Genomic DNA, 19,516 nt, shown 5'->3' with positions numbered 1-19,516 from the left:
ATCCTTAACTTCTCTCTCTCATACACACTAGCTCCAGGCTATCAGCACACTTGGTCAGCTCTACCTTCAAAATACCTCCAGATTTGACCCTTTCTCACTCTCTCTACTGCTCCCTTTCTTTCTTTTCTTTTCTTTTTTTTTTTTTTTGGTGCCACAGGGATCAGGATCAAACCCGGGGCCCTGCAGTGGAAGCGCGGGGTCCTAACCACTGGACCAGCAGGGAATTCCCCTCTACTGCTCCCTTTCTGGTCTAAGCCATCATCATCAGTCACCTGGATTATTGTAATAGCCTCCTTGCTGGTTTTCTTGCTTCTGCCTTTGCCCTCTTTAATCTATTCTCAACAGATTCAGATGTCACCCCTCTGCTCGAAAGCTTCAACGGGTAAATGGATGAGTAAAAGCTAAAGTCCTGACTCTAAGCTACAAGGCGTTATCTGAGCTGCCTTCCTGAGACTTCTCTGACCTCATGTTCTAGTTTCCTCCTCCCTACCACTTCAGAGCCTTTGCATATGCTGTTTACTCTGCCTGGAAATCTCTTCCCCCAGATACACACATGACTTGCTTCTGGATCTCTTTCAGGTCTTTGTTCCAATGCCATCTTCTCATGAGGCTTTTCCTGGACATTCTACCCCAAATTTGACACCCTCCACTGATATTTCCTATTCTCCTTCCCTGTGCTATTTTTTTCTCTTTAGGACTTAGCACCATCTAAGATAATATATACTCTGGTTTATTACCAGTCTTCTCACTAAAATGTATGCTCCTTTATAGCAGGGGTTTGGTCAGTTTTCTTCAAAGCTGACTCTCCAACTCCTTTAGCAACGCCTGGCACATACTAGGTGTTTGCTAAATATTTGTTGAATAAACTTATGAATGAATGAATTTAGAAGAAGAAATGAGGTCTGTTGACTCATCCCATTGCTTCATGCTACCTCTCCAAACTCAATGTCTCTGTGATACACAAGTAGCTATTTGATGGTGCTCACACCAGGCCCGCAGTGCTGCTGGGGTTCTTGGGGATTAGTCAGTAAATAGCACCCTCCCTGCTTGAAAAAGTTCTGAACGATTTGATAAATAAGATGAAGAAATAAGATATATGGAGACTAAAATAGCAGCCTTATTATTGATAAAACTGATGTTGGAGGGAGTAGCTTATGTCTGTGGCTAGGTGTGCTTCCTAATATTGACCCCCAGAATTAGACCAGCTAACCACCCTTCACTGGCAGTGCCTGATGCTGTAGAGAAATAGACATAGAGAAATAGGCAGAACGCCACCTCCAGGAGGAAACGAGTGTGCAGAAATGCACATACAGTTCTTTATCCCAAACTCAGATAGATTAAGTCATTTCTCTCCTTTAGGAGAGGAATGAGTTGGAGGCAGAGAGGAGCCAGGATTATTACGTCAATGGATGCCTTTCCCATGGAAGGGAAAGATCAGGAAGAAGTTATGAGTGTTTCCCATTTAACGATCACCAACTCTTTTTTTTTTTAAGCAACAGCTTTTTTGACATATAATTCACATACAATAAAACTCATTTTTCAGTATAAAACTCAGTGATTTTTAGTATATTTACAGAGTTGTGCAATCATCACCACACTCTAATTCCAGAAGATTTTCATTGCTCCAATGTCCTTTGAAGCACAAAAGATTTTTAATGTTTACAAAGCCCAATTTATCTATTTTTTCCTTCTGTTGCTTGTCCTTTTGGTGTCATATCCAAGAAACTATTGCGTAATCCAATGTCATAAAGATTTGCTCCTATATCTTCTTCTAAGAGTTTTGTGGTTTTAGCTTTTACATTTAGGTCTATGATATATTTTGAATTAAATTGTTTATATGGTGTGAGTAGGGATCCAACTTTGTTCTCTTGCCTGTGGATATCCAGTTGTTTCCTTTGCATTCTTGTCTAAAATTAATTGAACAGGGACTTGCCTGGTGGTCCAGTGGTAAAGAATCTGCCTTCCAATGCAGGGGACACCAGTTCGATCCCTGGTCAGGGCACTAAGATCTCACATGCCCGCGGGGCAACTAAGCCCACGCGCCACAACCACTGAGCTCGCACGCCTCAACTAGAGCCCGTGTGCCACAAACTACAGAGCCTATGTGCTCTGGAACCCGTGCTCCACACCACAGAGAGAAAACCCGCATGTCACAACTAGAGAGAAGACTGTGCCACAACAAAAGAGCCCGCGTGCCGCAACTAAGACCCGACGCAGCCAAAAATAAGTAAAATAAATAAATGATAAATAAATCTTTAAAAAATAAAATACAATTAATTGAACATAAATGTAAAGGTTTACTTCTAGACTCTCATTTCTATTTCATTAATCTTATTTTTATTCATATGCCAGTACCACACACTGGTTATTTTAGCTATGTAAGAAGCTTGAAATCCCTCCCTGCCCCAATTGTTTTGGCTATTCTGTGTCATTTGCATTTCCATATAAATTTTAGGATCAGCTTGTCAATTTCTGCACAAAAGCCAGCTGAGATTTTGATAGGCATTGCATTGAAACTGTAGATCAGTTTGGGGACCATTGCCATCTTACTCCCCAGAACGCCATCTGTTCATTCCAATCCATGAACAGATTTCTTTCCATTTAGGTCTTAGATATGTTTTGGGTCTTCTTTTAATTTCTTCTTTTATTTTTTTCAACAGCGTTTTGTAGTATTCAGTGCATGTCTTATACTCCTTTTGTTAAATTTGTTCCTAAGTGTACTATTCTTCTTGATGCCATTGTAAAGAAAATTATTTTCTCAGTTTTGTTTTCAGATTGTTCATTGCTAGTTATTATGGACTGAATGTTTATGTCCCCACAAAGTTCATTCGTTGAAATCCTAATCTCCAATGTGATGGTATTAGGAGGTGGGGCCTTTGGGAAATGATATGGTCATGAGGGTGAGCCCAGTGAATGGGATTAGAGCCCTTATAAAAGGGACCCCAGAGAAAACAGCTGTCTGCAACCAGAAGAGGGTCCTCACCAGAACCTGACCATGCTGACACCCTGGTCTCAGACTTCCAGCTTCCAGAACTGTGAAAAATAAATTTCTGTTGTTTTAAAGTCACCCAATCTGTGGTATTCTATGATAGCAGCCTGAATGGACTAAGACACTAGTGTATAGAAATTCAATTGGTTTTTGTGTATTGATCTTATATCCTGCAACCTCGCCGAACTCATTTACCAGTTCTAATAGTCCTTTTTTTGTGTGTGGATTCCTTAGGATGTCCTATATCATGTCATCTGCAAATGGAAATAGACTTCTTACTTTCCAATCTAGATGCCACAATCCCCAACTCTTATCCTGTCTTTCATTCTTCTCACACATAGCCTTTAGGCCAATCTGCCTAGTGTTTTGCTTTCAGCTTAGAGTAGGAGTTGGAGACCCATGTTCCAGCCAAGTTTTGCTGCTGATCTATTTCTGTTTCTTCAGGTATAAAATTCTTTTGAAGAAATGACAAATTATAATGAGAAAATATATATGAAAATTGTAAATGTTTTTCCCTGCATCTATTATGTACCGGGCCCTGTATTCAACAGGACCATCACAATGTTCATCCCCAGAGGGTGCCAATAATATAGAAAACAATGTAAATAATGCCATATGGAAGTGTGCAATAAGATTTTCCCGATTCCAAATGCTTGTCTTCAATCCTCACAATAATGTGATGAGATTGATGTTACTAATTCCCTTTTAGAAATGAGAAAATCAGGGTTCAGAGTAGTTAAGTGACTTACTTAAGGTCATGCAATTGGTTAAGTCTCAGATTCTGGATTTGAACCCAAGTCTTTCTGATTCTATTATATCAAACTGTCTTTTGAAAAATATTATTTTAAAAATTTAAACAAATTTTATCTTAAAAAGTAATACATACACATGGCAAATAACTTAACAGTACAAAAGGATATACAGTGAGAGTAGGTCTCTTTCTTATTGCTATCTCCAGAGACAGTCATTATTATTAATTTCTGGTATTTCCTTCCAATGTATTCTATACATATCTAAATAGATATGTATACAGTTATACAGATCCTTATTTAAGACACACACACTCACATTTATTGATGGTTACGTATCTTGCTTGTTTTTTTTTGTTTTTTTGTTTTTGTTTTTTTTTAACTTAACAATGAATCTTGGAGATCATTCCACAGCAGCACATGAAGATCTACCTCATTCTTTTAAACAGCTGCATACTATACCATTTTGTCCAAATGCTCCCATATTGAGGGATATTTAGATTATTACCAGTTTTTTGCTGTTACCAACAATTCTTCAGCAATCATCCTTGTATGAATTTATTTGTACATGTCAAGCTGCCTTGGCAAATACTTGAAAAGTAATTAGAACCATACAAGAACAAGAGCTTTTATAATTAGGATGACTGCATTTATCTTCTTGCAACCCTGCCTCTACTTTCTCAAACCTCAGGTCCAGACCATCAGTGCTCTCTAGTGGGCAGGAAAGGTCCCCATCACTGGCTCAGCACCCCACCCTCAGACAGGCCATGACCTGGGCTTAGCCAGGCTGAGTCTAATGACTGCAAGCCCATCTGGACAGTGCTGTCCACACCAAGCCAGAGACTCCCAGGAAACATTCTATTCCAACTGCTAGATCAAGTGGTGGTGTGCAGCACACTGATGACTGCAGGGGTAGCCAGAAGTCACGACTCTGGGATGACCTTGGCCAGTCAGGATGCACTTGGTGTGCTGTTTAGCTAGATAAGGCTCTGACCTGTTCTGACCAGGAGAGGGAAGTAGTGAGCTGCCTAGCGTTTCTGCCAGGCTCATGGAAGGCTCTTCTCCCTGAACAAGGAGCTTCTGTCTGGAGCAGCTCCACAGAACAGGGCAGCCAGGTAAATCTCCCTGTGCTTGAAGAAGGAAGGTATGTTAGAGGTAACCTGGTAGAACATGTGTTGAGGACAATATAGGAGAAAATAAAATCAAAGTAGCTCCCTCCCCTTATGAAAATAGTTTTATTTTTTCTCATAAATATAATGTACACGCATTATACAAATTTCAAACAATATGTGAAAGTACAAAGAAGGAAAAAAAAATGCCTGAAATCCCATGTTCTGAGATAACCATTGTTCACATTTTCGGCAATATTTTTGTAACCTGCTTTTTTTTTTAAACTCGAAAAATGTTGTGAACATCCATCCTTGTCAATACCTTTAATGTTAGAGGCCTCAGGACTTGTACTTACATAAATGCTTCTTCAGTTTTTCCATCCAAGTTACCCCAAAGGCAGAGAAGATGAATGCATTGCTGGGTGAGTGGTGTGTGAGACAGTGTGTGTGGTGCTGGAATGTAAGGGAGTGGGAGAAACTTCTTTGAAATATCGAGCTTTTACCTTAAAATTTCAGACAAATTTTGCATTATACTCTATAATATTTTGCATGCTACTCCATGTTTATTTTTATTTGAAAATATTGTGTCTTTTGTTCTCCTAATCTTTATAATACTCTATTGTATGTTTGTACTATCATCTATTAACCAAAACAGTGTTGAACATTTAAGTCATTTCCAATTTTTTTCCAGTATAAACACTACTGCAATGAGCATTCTTATGCATATGTATTTTCTCTTGTCTGATTATATCATTAGAATAGAGTTCCAGAATGGGGATTTTTAAAAATAAAGATATTCTTTCCCTCCTCAATGCTTTTGAAAATTCGGTACAAATGATGAAAAGGGTGCTGATGGGGAGAGGGATTGTCCCTTTAAGCTTCCTTTTGTAGTCCTGGCTGGCACCTACTAGTGGCCTGGCTCTAGGCTTGGACCCAACCCCTCTTCTGCATTCAGCACAAAATGATTACATGGCTTCTTGGTGTCCAGCACTGTGCTAAGCTCTTATTTCTACCTTATCTCTTTCAGTCTTAACAACAACCTGGTAGGGTAGGCATTATTATTCTTATTTTACAGAGGAGGAAGCCAGTTCAGTGAATCCATGTATTTTGGCCAAGGTTACACAGCTAATAATTGAATGTGTGGGTGTCTTGATTAGGAAGCCAGGGTCTTTGTCAGCCTAATAAACAGCCTTGGCTGTAGACTTGTTCCTAGGATGGTTGTCTAAAAATATTTTAGTTACAAGAAAAAACAAAACCAAACCCCCCAAAACACTAAAGCTATTGTAAATTTTAGAAAAGGCAGGGAGGGTAATGGTGGAGGAGAGAATTATACGAACACAGAGAAATCTCTTGGAACCCAAAAGGAGAAGTAATTAGTCTCATGACAGATCAGGAAGCAACTCTCTCTTTTCCTGTCTCTCTCTTCTGTTCTCTCTCTCTCTCTCTCTCCCCCTGAGAGGTCACGGCCTCTGCTTCCATGTGTGAGTCAACCTAATTCTTCTTCAGCAGATCAGTTTCTCTGCTCCCCCACGAATGTGACCTTCTCCCAGCTGCCAATTTACATCTCCTCAGTTTAAGCATGCAGCTCAGACTGAACTAGGATCTCTCTGTCCTAAACCCAAATCCCCAGGAGAGAGAATCTGATCTGATTATGCTGCAATACACGTCTACTTCTGGTCCAACCAGTTGTGTAGCTGGGGGACAGGGTTCAGTACTAACATGGCTGTTAGTCTAGTCTGTGGGTAGGGGCCAGTTCTTAGAGAGAGGAGATCGCTGTGGGATGGGCAGATTCCTATAAAGGTGTATGTTTATGTCTGCTATGACTCCCTATCTATAGAATCCAAATATTAATCTGCTCTCTTTTGGATATGTGACAGGAACTCAACTCAAGATGACTTAAACAAAAAAAGAGAATTTACTGTCTCTAACAGAACAGTCAAGGGCTTGGATTTAGGCACAGATCTATTTGCTCAAAAAGTACCATTAAGAACCTACCTCTTTCGGAGATTGGTTCAAGATGGCGGAGTAGAAGGACGTGCGCTCACTCCCTCTTTCGAGAGCACCAGAATCACAACTAACTGCTGAACAATCATTAACAGGAAGACACTGGAACTCACCAAAAAAGATACCCCACATCTAAAGACAAAGGAGAAGCCGCAATGAGATGGTAGGAGGGGTGCAATCACAATAAAATCAAATCCCATAACTGCTGGGTGGGTGACTCACAAACTGGAGAACACTTATACCACAGAAGTCCACCCACTGGAGTGAAGGTTCTGAGCCCCACGTCAGGCTTCCCAACCTGGGGGTCCGGCAAGGGGAGGAGGAATTCCTAGAGAATCAGGCTCTGAAGGCTAGCGGGATTTGATTGCAGGACTTCAACAGGACTGGGGGAAACAGAGACTCCACTCTTGGAGGGCACACACAAAGTAGTGTGCACATCAGGACCCAGGGGGAGGGAGCAGTGACCCCATAGGAGACTGAACCAGACCTACCTGCTAGTGTTGGAGGGTCTCCTGCAGAGGCTGGGGGGTGGCTGTGGCTCACCGTGGGGACAAGGACACTGGCAGCAGAAGTTCTGGGAAGTACTCCTTGGTGTGAGCCCTCCCAGAGTCTGCCATTAGCCCAACCAAAGAGCTGGGTAGGCTCCAGTGCTGGGTTGCCTCAGGCCAAACAACCAACAGGGAGGGAACCCAGCCCCACCCATCAACAGTCAAGTGGATTAAAGTTTTATTGAGCTCTTCCCATCAGAGCAACACCCAGCTCTACCCACCACCAGTCCCTCCCATCAGGAAGCTTGCAAAAGCCTCATAGATAGCCTCAGCCACCAGAGGGCAGACAGCAGAAGCAAGAACTACAATTCTTCAGCCTGTGGAAGGAAAACCACATTCACAGAAAGATAGACAAAATGAAAAGGCAGAGGACTTTGTACCAGATGAAAGAACAAGATAAAACCCCAGAGAAACAACTAAATGAAGTGGAGATAAGCAACCTTCCAGAAAAAGAATTCAGAATAATGATAGTGAAGATGATCCAGGACCTCAGAAAAAGAATGGAGGCAAAGATCGAGAAGATGCAAGAAATGTTTAACAAAGACCTAGAAGAATTAAAGAACAAACACCTAGAATAATGAAAGAACAAACAAACAGACATGAGCAATACAATAACTGAAATGAAAAATATACTAGAAGGAATCAGTAGCAGAATAACTGAGGCAGAAGAATGGATAAGTGACCTGGAAGACAGAATGGTGGAATTCACTGCCACAGAACAGAGTAAAGAAAAAAGAATGAAAAGAAATGAAGACAGCCTAAGAGACCTCTAGGACAACATTAAACACAACAACATTCGCATTATAGGGGTCCCAGAAGGAGAAGAGAGAGAGAAAGTACCCGAAAAAATATTTGAAGAGACTATAGTCGAAAACTTCCCTAACATGGGAAAGGAAATAGCCACCCAAGTCCAGGAATGCAGAGAGTCTCAGGCAGGATAAACCCAAGGAGAAACATGCCAAGACACATAGTAATCAAAGTGGCAAAAATTAAAGACAAAGAAAAATTATTGAAAGCAGCAAGGGAAAAATGACAAATAACATACAAGGGATCTCCCATAAGGTTAACAGCTGACTTCTCAGCAGAAACTCTACAAGCCAGAAGGGAGTGGCATGACATATTTAAAGTGATGAAAGGGAAGAACCTACAACCAAGATTACTCTACCTGGCAAGGATCTCATTCAGATTCAATGGAGAAATCAAAAGCTTTACAGACAAGCAAAAGTTAAGAGAATTCAGCACCACCAAACCAGCTCTACAACAAATGCTTAAGGAACTTCTCTAAGTGGGAAACACAAGAGAAGAAAAGGACCTACACAAACAAACCCATAACAATTAAGAAAATGGCCATAGGAACATACATATCGATAATTACCTTAAACGTGAATGGATTAAATGCTCCAACCAAAAGACACAGGCTTGCTGAATGGATACAAAAACAAGACCCATATATATGCTGTCTACAGGAGACCCACTTCAGACCTAGGGACACATACAGACTGAAAGTGAGGGGATGCAAAAAGATATTCCATACAAATGGAAATCAAAAGAAAGCTGGAGTAGAAATACTCATATCAGATAAAATAGACTTTAAAATAAAGAATGTTACAAGAGACAAGGAAGGACACCACACAGTGATCAAGGGATCAATCCAAGAAGAAGATATAACAATTATAAATATATATGCATCCAACATAGGAGCACCTCAATATATAAGGCAACTGCTAACAGCTCTAAAAGAGGAAATCGACAGTAACACAATAATAGTGGGGGACTTTAACATCTCACTTACACCAATGGACAGATCATCCAGACAGAAAATCAATACGGAAACACAAGCTTTCAATGACACAATAGACCAGATACATTTAATTGATATTTATAGGACATTCCATCCAAAAACAGCAGATTACACTTTCTTCTCAAGTGTGCATGGAACATTCTCCAGGATAGATCACATCTTGGGGTCACAAATCAAGCCTCAGTAAATTTAAGAAAATTGAAATCATATCAAGCATCTTTTCTGGCCACAACACTATGAGATTAGAAATCAATTACAGGGGAAAAAACGTAAAAAACACAAACACATGAGGCTAAACAGTACATTACTAAATAACCAAGAGATCACTGAATAAATCAAAGAGGAAATCAAAAAATACCTAGACACAAATTACAATGAAAACACAACGATCCAAAACCTATGGGATGCAGCAAAAACAGTTCTAAGAGGGAAGTTTATAGCAGTACAAGCCTACCTCAAGAAACAAGAAAAATCTCAAATAAACAATCTAACCTTACACCTAAAGGAACCAGAGAAAGAAGAACAAACAAAACCCAAAGTTAGTGGGAATGTAAATTGATACAGCCACTATGGAGAACAGTATGGAGGTTCCTTAAAAAACTAAAAATAGAACTACCATACGACCCAGCAATCCCACTACTGGGCATATACCCTGAGAAAACCATAATTCAAAAAGAGTCATGTACCAAAATGTTCATTGCAGCTCTATTTACAATAGCCAGGACATGGAAGCAACCTAAGTGTCCATCATCGGATGAATGGATAAAGAAGATGTGGCACATATATACAATGGAATATTACTCAGCCATAAAAAGAAACGAAATGGAGGTATTTGTAGTGAGGTGGATGGAGTTAGAGTCTGTCATACAGAGTGAAGTAAGTCAGAAAGAGAAAAACAAATACAGTATGCTAACACATATATATGGAATCTAAGGAAAAAAAAAAAAAAGGTCATGAAGAACCTAGTGGCAAGACAAGAGTAAAGACACAGACCTACTAGAGAATGGACTTGAGGATATGGGGAGGGGAAGGGGTAAGATGTGACAGGGTGAGAGAGTGGCATGGACATATATACATTACCAAATGTAAAATAGATAGCTAGTGGGAAGCAGCTGCATAGCACAGGGAGATCAGCTCGGTGCTTTGTGACCACCTAGAGGGGCGGGATAGGGAGGGTGGGAGGGAGGGAGATGCAAGAGGGAAGAGATATGGGAACATATGTATATGTATAACTGATTCACTTTGTTATAAAGCAGAAACTAACACACCATTGTAAAGCAATTATACTCTAATAAAGATGTTAAAAACAAACAAACAAACAAACAAAAACCCCAAAGTTAGTAGATGGAAAGAAATCATAAGGATCAGAGCAGAAATAAATGAAATAGAAACAAAGAAAACAATAGCAAAGATCAATAAAACTAGAAGCTGGTTCTTTGAGAAGATAAACAAAATTGATAAACCTTTAGCCAGACTCATAGAGAAAAAGAGGAAGAGGACTCAAATCAATAAAATTAGAAATGAAAAAGGAGAAGTTACAACAGACACTGCAGAAATACAAAGCATCCTAAGAGACTACTACAAGCAACTCTAAGCCAATAAAATGGACAAATTCTTAGAAAGGTATAACCTTCCTACAAGCAACTCTAAGCCAATAAAATGGACAAATTCTTAGAAAGGTATAACCTTCCAAGACTGAACCAGGAAGAAATAGAAAATATGAACAGACCAATCACAAGTAATGAAATTGAAACTGTGATTAAAAATCTTCCAACAAACAAAAGTTCAGGACCAGATGGCTTCACAAGTGAATTCTATCAAACATTTAGAGAAGAGCTAACACCCATCCTTCTCAAACTCTTCCAAAAAATTGCAGAGGAAGGAACATTCCCAAACTCATTCTATGAGGACACCATCACCCTGATACCAAAACCAGACAAAGATACTACAAAAAAAGAAAATTACAGACCAATATCACTGATGAATACAGATGCAAAAATCCTCAACAAAATACTAGCAAACAGAATCCAACAACACATTAAAAGGATCATACACCATGATCAAGTGGGATTTATCCCAGGGATGCAAGGATTCTTCAATATACGCAAATCAATCAATGTGATACACCATATTAACAAACTGAAGAAGAAAAACCATATGATTATCTCAATAGATGCAGAAAAAGCTTTTGACAAAATTCAACATCCATTTATGATAAAAACTCTCCAGAAAGTGGGCATAGAGGGAACCTACCTCAACATAATAAAGGCCATGTACAACAAACCCACAGCAAACATCATTCTCAATGGTGAAAAACAGAAAGCATTTCCTCTAAGAACAGGAACAAGACAAGGATGTCCACTCTCACCACTATCATTCAACATAGTTTTGGAAGTCCTAGCCACAGCAATCAAAGAAGAAATAGAAATAAAAGGAATACAAATTGGAAAAGAAGAAGTAAAACTGTCACTGTTTGCAGATGACATGATACTATACATAGAAAATCCTAAAGATGCCACCAGAAAACTACTAGAGCTAATCAATGAATTTGGTAAAGTTGCAGGATACAAAATTAATGCACAAATGTTGGAGAGGATGTGGAGAAAAGGGAACCCTCTTGCACTGTTGGTGGGAATGTAAACTGATACAGCCACTATGGAGAACAGTATGGAGGTTCCTTGAAAAACTAAAAATAGAATTACCATATGACCCAGCAATCCCACTACTGGGTATATACCCAGAGAAAACCATAATTCAAAAAGACACGTGCACCCCAGTGTTCATTGCAGCACTATTTACAATAGCCAGGTCATGGAAGCAACCTAAATGCCCATCGACAGATGAATGGATAAAGAAGATGTGGTACATATATACAATGGAATATTACTCAACCATAAAAAGGAACAAAATTGGGTCATTTGTAGAGGTGTGGATGGATCTAGAGACTGTCATACAGAGTGAAGTAAGTCAGAAAGAGAAAAATATCGTATATTAACGCATATATGTGGAACCTAGAAAAATGGTACAGATGAACCGGTTTGCAGGGCAGAAATAGAGACACAGATGTAGAGAACAAACGTATGGACCACAGGGGGGGAAAGTGGGGGTGGTGGTGGTGATGGGATGAATTGGGAGATTGGGATTGACATGTATACACTAATATGTATAAAATAGATAACTAATAAGAACCTTCTGTGTAAAAAAATAAATAAAATAAAATTTAAATGATAAAAAAAAGAACCTATCTCTTTCAATTTCTCAGACCTTTTTCTGTGTTTGCTTCCTTCCTAGGTAAGCTTTCTCCTCTTGGTGGCAATATGGCCACTAGCAGCTGTATTCTCATGTAGGCCTGTATTCTCATGACTTAGCTTCCTCCTGAGGAAAGCAAATTTCTCCTTTCCAATCCTTTCAACTCTTATTGGCTTTGATTGAGTTATAAGCCCATCTTGAACCAATCACTGTGGCCAGGGGTTAGTTTCCTCTAATTGGCTAGCCCTGGGTCACATGACCATTCCTAGCACTCAGGTGGGGCAGCCACTTTGTGTGGGGGAAGGACAGTTTCCCTAAGGAAAAATGGGGAGCTCTTAACAGAGATTCCAGAACCTACTATTTTAAAACAGTGAATTAGATTTGCACCAATAACCTCCTACATATGTTAAAGAATCCTGGTGGAGGGACATCCTGGTGGTTAAGAATCTGCCTGCCAGTGCAGGGGACATGGGTTCGAGCCCTGGTCTGGGAAGATCCTACATGCCGTGGAGTAACTAAGCCCATGAGCCACAGCTACTGAGCCTGCGCTCTAGAGCCTGCGAGCCACAACTACTGAGCCCGTATGCCACTACTGAAGCCCGCGCGCCTAGAGCCCGTGCTCCGTAACAAGAGAAGCCACCGCAGTGAGACGCCCGCGCACCACAATGAAAAGTAGTCCCTGCTCGCCGCAACTAGGGAAAGCCTGCGTGCAGGAACGAAGACCCAATGCAGCCTAAATAAATAAATAAATAAATAAATAAATAAAATTCATATATATTAAAAAAAGAATCCTGGTGGAGGATGAGGAGATGCCGTTCAGTTTTTTATTCAGTATATGTTTATTGAGGGTTTTATATGTGTGCAACAGTGTACTAGGCTCAGGGGATAAAATAGTGAATGAGATGGACAAGTCCTTGCTGTCATGGAGCTTAAATTCCAGTAGTGTACCAACAAATAAATGTTTCTTGAGCACTTACTATGTACAAAACACTGTGTTCCAACTCTACTTCTTTCCCCTCCCTTCCGTATAAAGAGAGAGAAAATGTGGCCTTTCCCTCTAGCAGTCTACAATACACCAAGGCAGATAAAATAGTGATAAGTAATAAGAACAAATGGTAAGTGCCCAGAGTTATACAAACAAGAAAATGCTCTGAGACAGGGCTGTGCTGAGGAGGAATACTACTGCTACTAATGGCAATAATAATAATAATGGCTAACACTCATTCAATGCTTACTGGGTACCAGGCACTGTGCTAAGAGCTTTCTGACCAATATCTCCTTTAACCCCAATAACAACCCTATGAAGAAAGTACCCCATTTTACAGAGGAACGAACCAGGGCTCAGAAAGGTGAAGTCAATTGCCCGAGAGCACACAGCCAGGGGTCAGAGTCAGCGTTTGAACCCAGGTCTCTTTGACTTCAGAGTCCATAAGTTTAACTCTCACATAGTTCTGGGCCTGGAAAGAGGGGCAGGAGGTTTGGGGCCAGGACAGGTGGGCCTATAGTGTACCTGGGGTGGGGATGGGGGCGCAGAGGGCAAGGAGCCGGGAGGAACAGCCTTTGTTCTTCTGTCTACACAGAGGGCTTTCTCTGCTTCTCCATACACATGGCAGAAAGTGGCCGTCCCCAGCTTTGGGTCCAGTTCCTAACCCTCACTCCCTGGTGCCAATTACAAACTGGCAGCCCTGTAGGTCAAATATGATGCACAAGATATTCTTAGCCTGTGGCATTAAAAAAATGAATTAGTGCCCAATATTTGAAAATTTGGAAATTTCACATAAAAATATGGAAAATCAGAATATCTGACAAGTCTGGGCCTATATTCCCATGGCAACCATCTGCCAGAGCAGAGTAGCAGCTGCTGTCATGAGACAAGGGCCGAACTCTCCATTTGCCACCATCGCCTGTTCCCCATTGTCTCTCCTTGGGCTTTTCCACTCATTGTCATTACTGATGTGACCCTGGGGGGCATTTGGACTACAGTCACTACCTCCCAATTTCAGAGTCCCAGAATACAGAGTTCAGCTCAGCTTGGGTCAAATGTACACCTCTGGTTCAAACACTGTGATGATCACAAGGCAGCCTTTGGTGAGGTCAACATGAGTCTAAGGGCACCTCTTCAGTGAGGTCTGTAGGCAACAGTGGGTCTCAGGAAAAGGACTGCAGTTGGATAGACACACCCAGACAAGTCTAGTACAAAGGGGGAAGAAATTAAGGCTGAGAGCCTACTTATAAGACATGTAATAATCTAGGCTTCAGGTCGTGATGAAGGTCTGAACTGAACCAGAAACGGTGGGAATAGAGGAGAAAGGAGGAGATTTATAAGATGCCAAGAGCATGGTGATTTGTGGGCAGGGCAGGGAGATGGCAAAGAAGACGTTTGAGCCTCTGGGTAACAGGGTAACAGGGTAAAAGGTGGTGTCATTCATCAAGATGGGGAACCCAGGGGGAGGAGCAGGTTTGGGAGGAAGTAAAGAGTTGGGTTTGGGGCATGTTGAGCTTGCTGTGCCTGGGGTCATGCAAATAGAGCTGCTTAGTGGCATTTGGGGGAAGATCTGTGCTGGAGATATGGTCTGGAAAGTGACCAGCAAAGAGGTGCAAGTTAAAGACCTGGGCACAGATTAAACCTGGGAAGGGGCGAGAAGATAGGAAGGGAAGAGAGCTAAAAGCAGAACCACAGGGAGCAACGCCGAGCAGGGAGAGCAGCCAGCAACCGGAGTGCTGGTCACAGAGGGAGGAGGAGAACCAGGGGGCTGTGGCCTCAGAGAAGACCAGGAGGGAGAGTTTCAAGAAGGGAGTGGTCAGAGTGTTTAGAGAGGGCAAGAAGGAAAGGTCCGGAGACAGTCTTTTGGATTTGGCGACTAAGAGGCCATTGATGAGTGTGATGGGAGTGGAGTGGTTGGGCCGAAGGCAAGGCGCAGGGGCTGAGAAATGATTGGGCATGGAGGATGGGAGGCAGGGTGTCGACTCTGCCTAGGACCGGGGTGCACCGGGAAGGAGAGAGTTTGTCCACGGGCAAAGAGTTTGTGTCAAACAAGATTCCATGGGAAGGCCTGGCTGCAGGCTAGAGACCCAGGTGTAGCTGATGTCTTATTCTGGGTACAGGAGGGCCTGGGAAGGACTCAGGTGCCGGGTGCTGTCGTGTTTGTGGAGCCTGAATGAAAGCTCATCCTAGGGGCCAGGAGAGGGAAATTGCCCTGAGAGTAGGCCCAGGCTTTGTGGCTGGGTTTTGCTGGGTTTTCCCCACTCTGCATCTAGTTTCCTTGATCCACTGATTATCTCAGGCTGGCTTTGCTGAATGACTCAGGAGCTTAAGCAAGCTCTGCTTACTTGGTTTCACAGCCCTGGGGGAGGGGCAGTCGGATGCTTTCCTGATAACTGGGAAACAGTCATTAGATACTGAAAGAAGGACAATTAGGCCTCAGCTTCAGGAAAATAAGAGAGAGACGGGGGAGGGAGGGAGAGGGAGAGAGGTAAAGGGAGAGGGAAAAGAAGACAGGAAAAAAAAAAAAAGAAGGCTCTCTAAGCAGGAAAGAATTTTAGTGGCTGGATCTGGAAGCAAACAGCTGATGCTGGGATCCTTTGCCTCTCTGCCTCCTGCTGTGTCTTAATTCAAAATAAAAATAACAATATGTAACAGTTACTGAGTGCTTTCACCCTCACCAGGCACTGTTCTAAGGGCCTACAGGCTTTATCTCTGAAGTCTACTACTTTGACTATCCCGTTTGACATGAGGAAGTTGAGAGTTAGAGAGGTGAAGTCACTTGCCTGGGGCATCCAGCCAGTAACGGGAAGTTCTGAGAAGTGACTGCCAGAAGCCTGTGTTCTTTGCCCTGTGCAGCTCTGCACTTCTGAGGATGTCTCTAGGTGACACAGCAAGGCTGTGGGATTGGCGAGGGGCCTCCCAAATGAAGATCCTCAGCAAATACCTGGAAAACAAGCTTCTCTCCAGCTCGGATTTCTACTGAGAAGGAAGGGACAGGATCCTCTCAGCTTGTTCTGAGGCTCCTTGTCACCTGAGACCCTCTTCCAGGGCTCCCTCCCCCGAGCTTCTAAGCTCAGGGATAAAGGGCCTATTCATCGGGCCTCCCAGAGCTGGTCTGGAAGTGGTCTGGCAGCAGCCAGTGGTTAGTCCCCTCTCCTCGAGCCTGTCTTCCCTGACCCTCCCTCTGGACTTGACACCTGGTATCTCTTTCTCGTGTCCATGAGCCCAGGGTGCGTGAGGCCCAGGCTGGCACGGTATCTCTTTCTCCCTAAACTGTCCCCAAAGCAGGCACAATTTTGTGTGCTGCCCGCCCCCACTGTCAGTGCACTCTTCCAAGGGTTCCTGTGGAATCCAGGCTCCAGTAAACACCCAAAGAGGAGGAAGTGGGCCAAGCAATGAGCCTGCGATTGCATCAGGGCTGACGCACTCCCTGCCTTTTCCCCCACCTCAGTCTCCAGAGGAGCTCCTCGGGGCCAGGCCCAGCCCAGGAGAGTGGCTCAGGCCAAGGTGAAGAAGGGGATGCTGGGGAGGGATGCAAATTAAATTGCACTCTCCTTGGCTTGGGAAAGAAACAGCCAACAGATTTGAAAGCTGGAGATGATGCAAAGGTGAGTCATTGGAGGAGAGGGTCCAAAGAAGCTGGGAAAGTAACATTTACAGAGTGCCTACCAGGTGCCATGTGACAATAATAACAATACCATCTGACTTAGGGACACATCAGGCACTAGATCAGGAGATTCTGTAATAAGAAGTAACTAGCACTTTATTGTGTGCTGGTGCTATGAGGTTCACCTGTGTTATCCCATCTAATTCTAGCAACACTTATGAGTTGTATGATTATGATGATTCTTTTACAGGTGAGGAAAGTGAGGCTCAGAGGGGTTAAAGTCCAGAATTATCTCTCAGTTGATCATTGAAGAGTCAGGGTTTGGATCCAAGTCTATCTGTTCTTTGATTCATCATTCTATAATAATTAATGTAATTTTTCTCAACAGGAGTAGGGTAGTTATTATTAGCTTTGGTTTATAGATGGGGAAACTGAGGCTCAGGAAAGTGAGTTGACATGCCTGAGGTCACAGTGCAAATCTCAACTCTTGTCAGCCTTAATTTGAGGCTCTCATGCTGAATTCTTTGGGCCCAAGAGGAAGGAACTCTTGCTGGAGTGTTCCTAAGAGTCCTTTTCAATGCAGTGTGAGTCACATATTGTTTCTCCCCTCCCTGCAAGGTCACCTTTCTGGGCAGTGATAGAATCGACACCTGCCTCTGTGAAGTCACTTGTCACACTGGCTTGTGGCTGCTGACCCAGCTTTCCCTCTGGACTGCCAGCTCTCTGACGGCCAACTCTGGCTATTCAGTCTTCTCTCTGTACTGCTAGTGCCTGGCCCAGAGGAGGGCTTGTTGGAATGAATAAATGGACTCAGTTGAGGAGCTGGGATTTGAACCTAGGCCTTTTGGGCTCCCTCACCCTGCTGCAGGCCCCTCTCACCAGTGAGGCCTAGTTACACAAGCTGCAAAGCAAATAGCCAAGGCAGGAGGTCAGCTGATTTGAATCCTTTCCCTCTCCTCCCCTTCCCTTTTCTAGAAGCCAAGGAGAAACATGAAAACTCAAATGTGCCCTGAACCAGTCTCAACCCCCAAGTCAAGGAATGTAAAGGTGAGGAGTTGCCGTGGTAACAGCAGAGCCAGGTGTGCTGGCGAATACTCAGTTCCTGCAGGGAAGTACTGCCTGGTGCCTGTCTGAGGGTTTACTGCTTCTGGCTACAGGGGAGCCGCATTTCATTTGTTCCTCTTGATGTGATCTTACAGGAGACTTTTGCTTTTCATTGCTTCCATTTTCTTCTAAGTGAAAGGGGAGGAAAAAAAATCCCCTCCCCACCTGCTCAGAGAAATGCTAGAAAAACACCAGCAGTCCCATCAGAGGCGCTGCCACTGCTGGTCATGAAACCCCATCATCACTTAAATTGCTCTATTTTAAAGGTTTGTGAAAACTGCACCAAATTGATTTTTCCCATATCACTTCTATCTGTTATTTCTGTGGTTTCTCTTCTTCAGTGCTGCATTTTCTGGGAGCAAGAGAGCAAGTCTATATGGAAACTTGAGGTACTCTGATGTGGTTTGGGAACCAAAAAATAAAAGTGTTTAAGAGGGGCTTCCCTGGTGGCGCAGTGGTTGAGAATCTGCCTGCCAATGCAGGGGACACGGGTTCGAGCCCTGGTCTGGGAAGATCCCACATGCCGCGGAGCAACTAGGCCCGTGAGCCACAACTACTGAGCCTGCGCGTCTGGAGCCTGTGCTCCGCAACAAGAGAGGCCGCGATAGTGAGAGGCCCGCGCACCGCGATGAAGAGTGGCGCCCGCTTGCCGCAACTAGAGAAAGCCCTCGCACAGAAACGAAGACCCAACGCAGCCAAAAATAAATAAATAAATAAATAAAAATTAAAAATGCTTTAAAAAAAAAAAAGTGTTTAAGAGAGTACCAGGGGGCTTCCCTGGTGGCACAGTGGTTGAGAGTCTGCCTGCCAATGCGGGGGACACGGGTTCGAGCCCTGGTCTGGGAGGATCCCACATGCCGTGGAGCAACTGGGCCCGTGAGCCACAACTACTGAGCCTGCGCGTCTGGAGCCTGTGCTCCGCAGCAAGAGTGGCCACGATAGTGAGAGGCCCGCGCACCGCAATGAAGAGTGGCCCCCACTCGCCGCAACTAGAGAAAGCCCTCGCGCAGAAACGAAGACCCAACACAGCTAAAAATAATACAAAATAAATAAATAAATAAATTTTAAAAAAAAAGAGAGTACCAAGTTTTTTTCTTTCTTTTACTTACTCACATACTTATGTTTTTTTTTTTTTTTTTACCTTGGGTCTGTTGAAAAAGATTTGGCTCACAGAGTGAAAACTTAATTTAGCTTCAGGTCATGATCACTGTTGAGCAGAGAATCTTATAATCACAAGGATGGAAAGAGCCTTAGAAGTCACCTGGCTCAGAGGTCCCAGAATTTTAAAAAGTAAGGAGGAGGGCTTCCCTGGTGGCGCAGTGGTTAAGAATCCGCCTGCCAATGCAGGGGACACGGGTTCGAGCCCTGGTC

General features: G+C 42.9%; 1 long non-coding RNA gene across 1 annotated transcript; it reads left to right on the top strand.

Annotated features, from left to right (window-relative positions):
- Nucleotides 1–16,811: 16,811 nt before the first annotated feature.
- On the top strand, nucleotides 16,812–19,179 carry LOC132348739 (uncharacterized). The gene is made up of 3 exons (XR_009497540.1): nucleotides 16,812–17,042; nucleotides 18,017–18,088; nucleotides 18,487–19,179. It is a non-coding gene; the product is annotated as an uncharacterized LOC132348739 (long non-coding RNA).
- Nucleotides 19,180–19,516: the final 337 nt, after the last annotated feature.

The sequence above is a fragment of the Balaenoptera ricei genome, chromosome 1 (assembly GCF_028023285.1).
Source record: "Balaenoptera ricei isolate mBalRic1 chromosome 1, mBalRic1.hap2, whole genome shotgun sequence".
NCBI classification, from domain to species: domain Eukaryota; kingdom Metazoa; phylum Chordata; class Mammalia; order Artiodactyla; family Balaenopteridae; genus Balaenoptera; species Balaenoptera ricei.
Note: the sequence above shows the minus strand (reverse complement) of the source record. Positions and strands in the feature narration are given on the sequence as shown.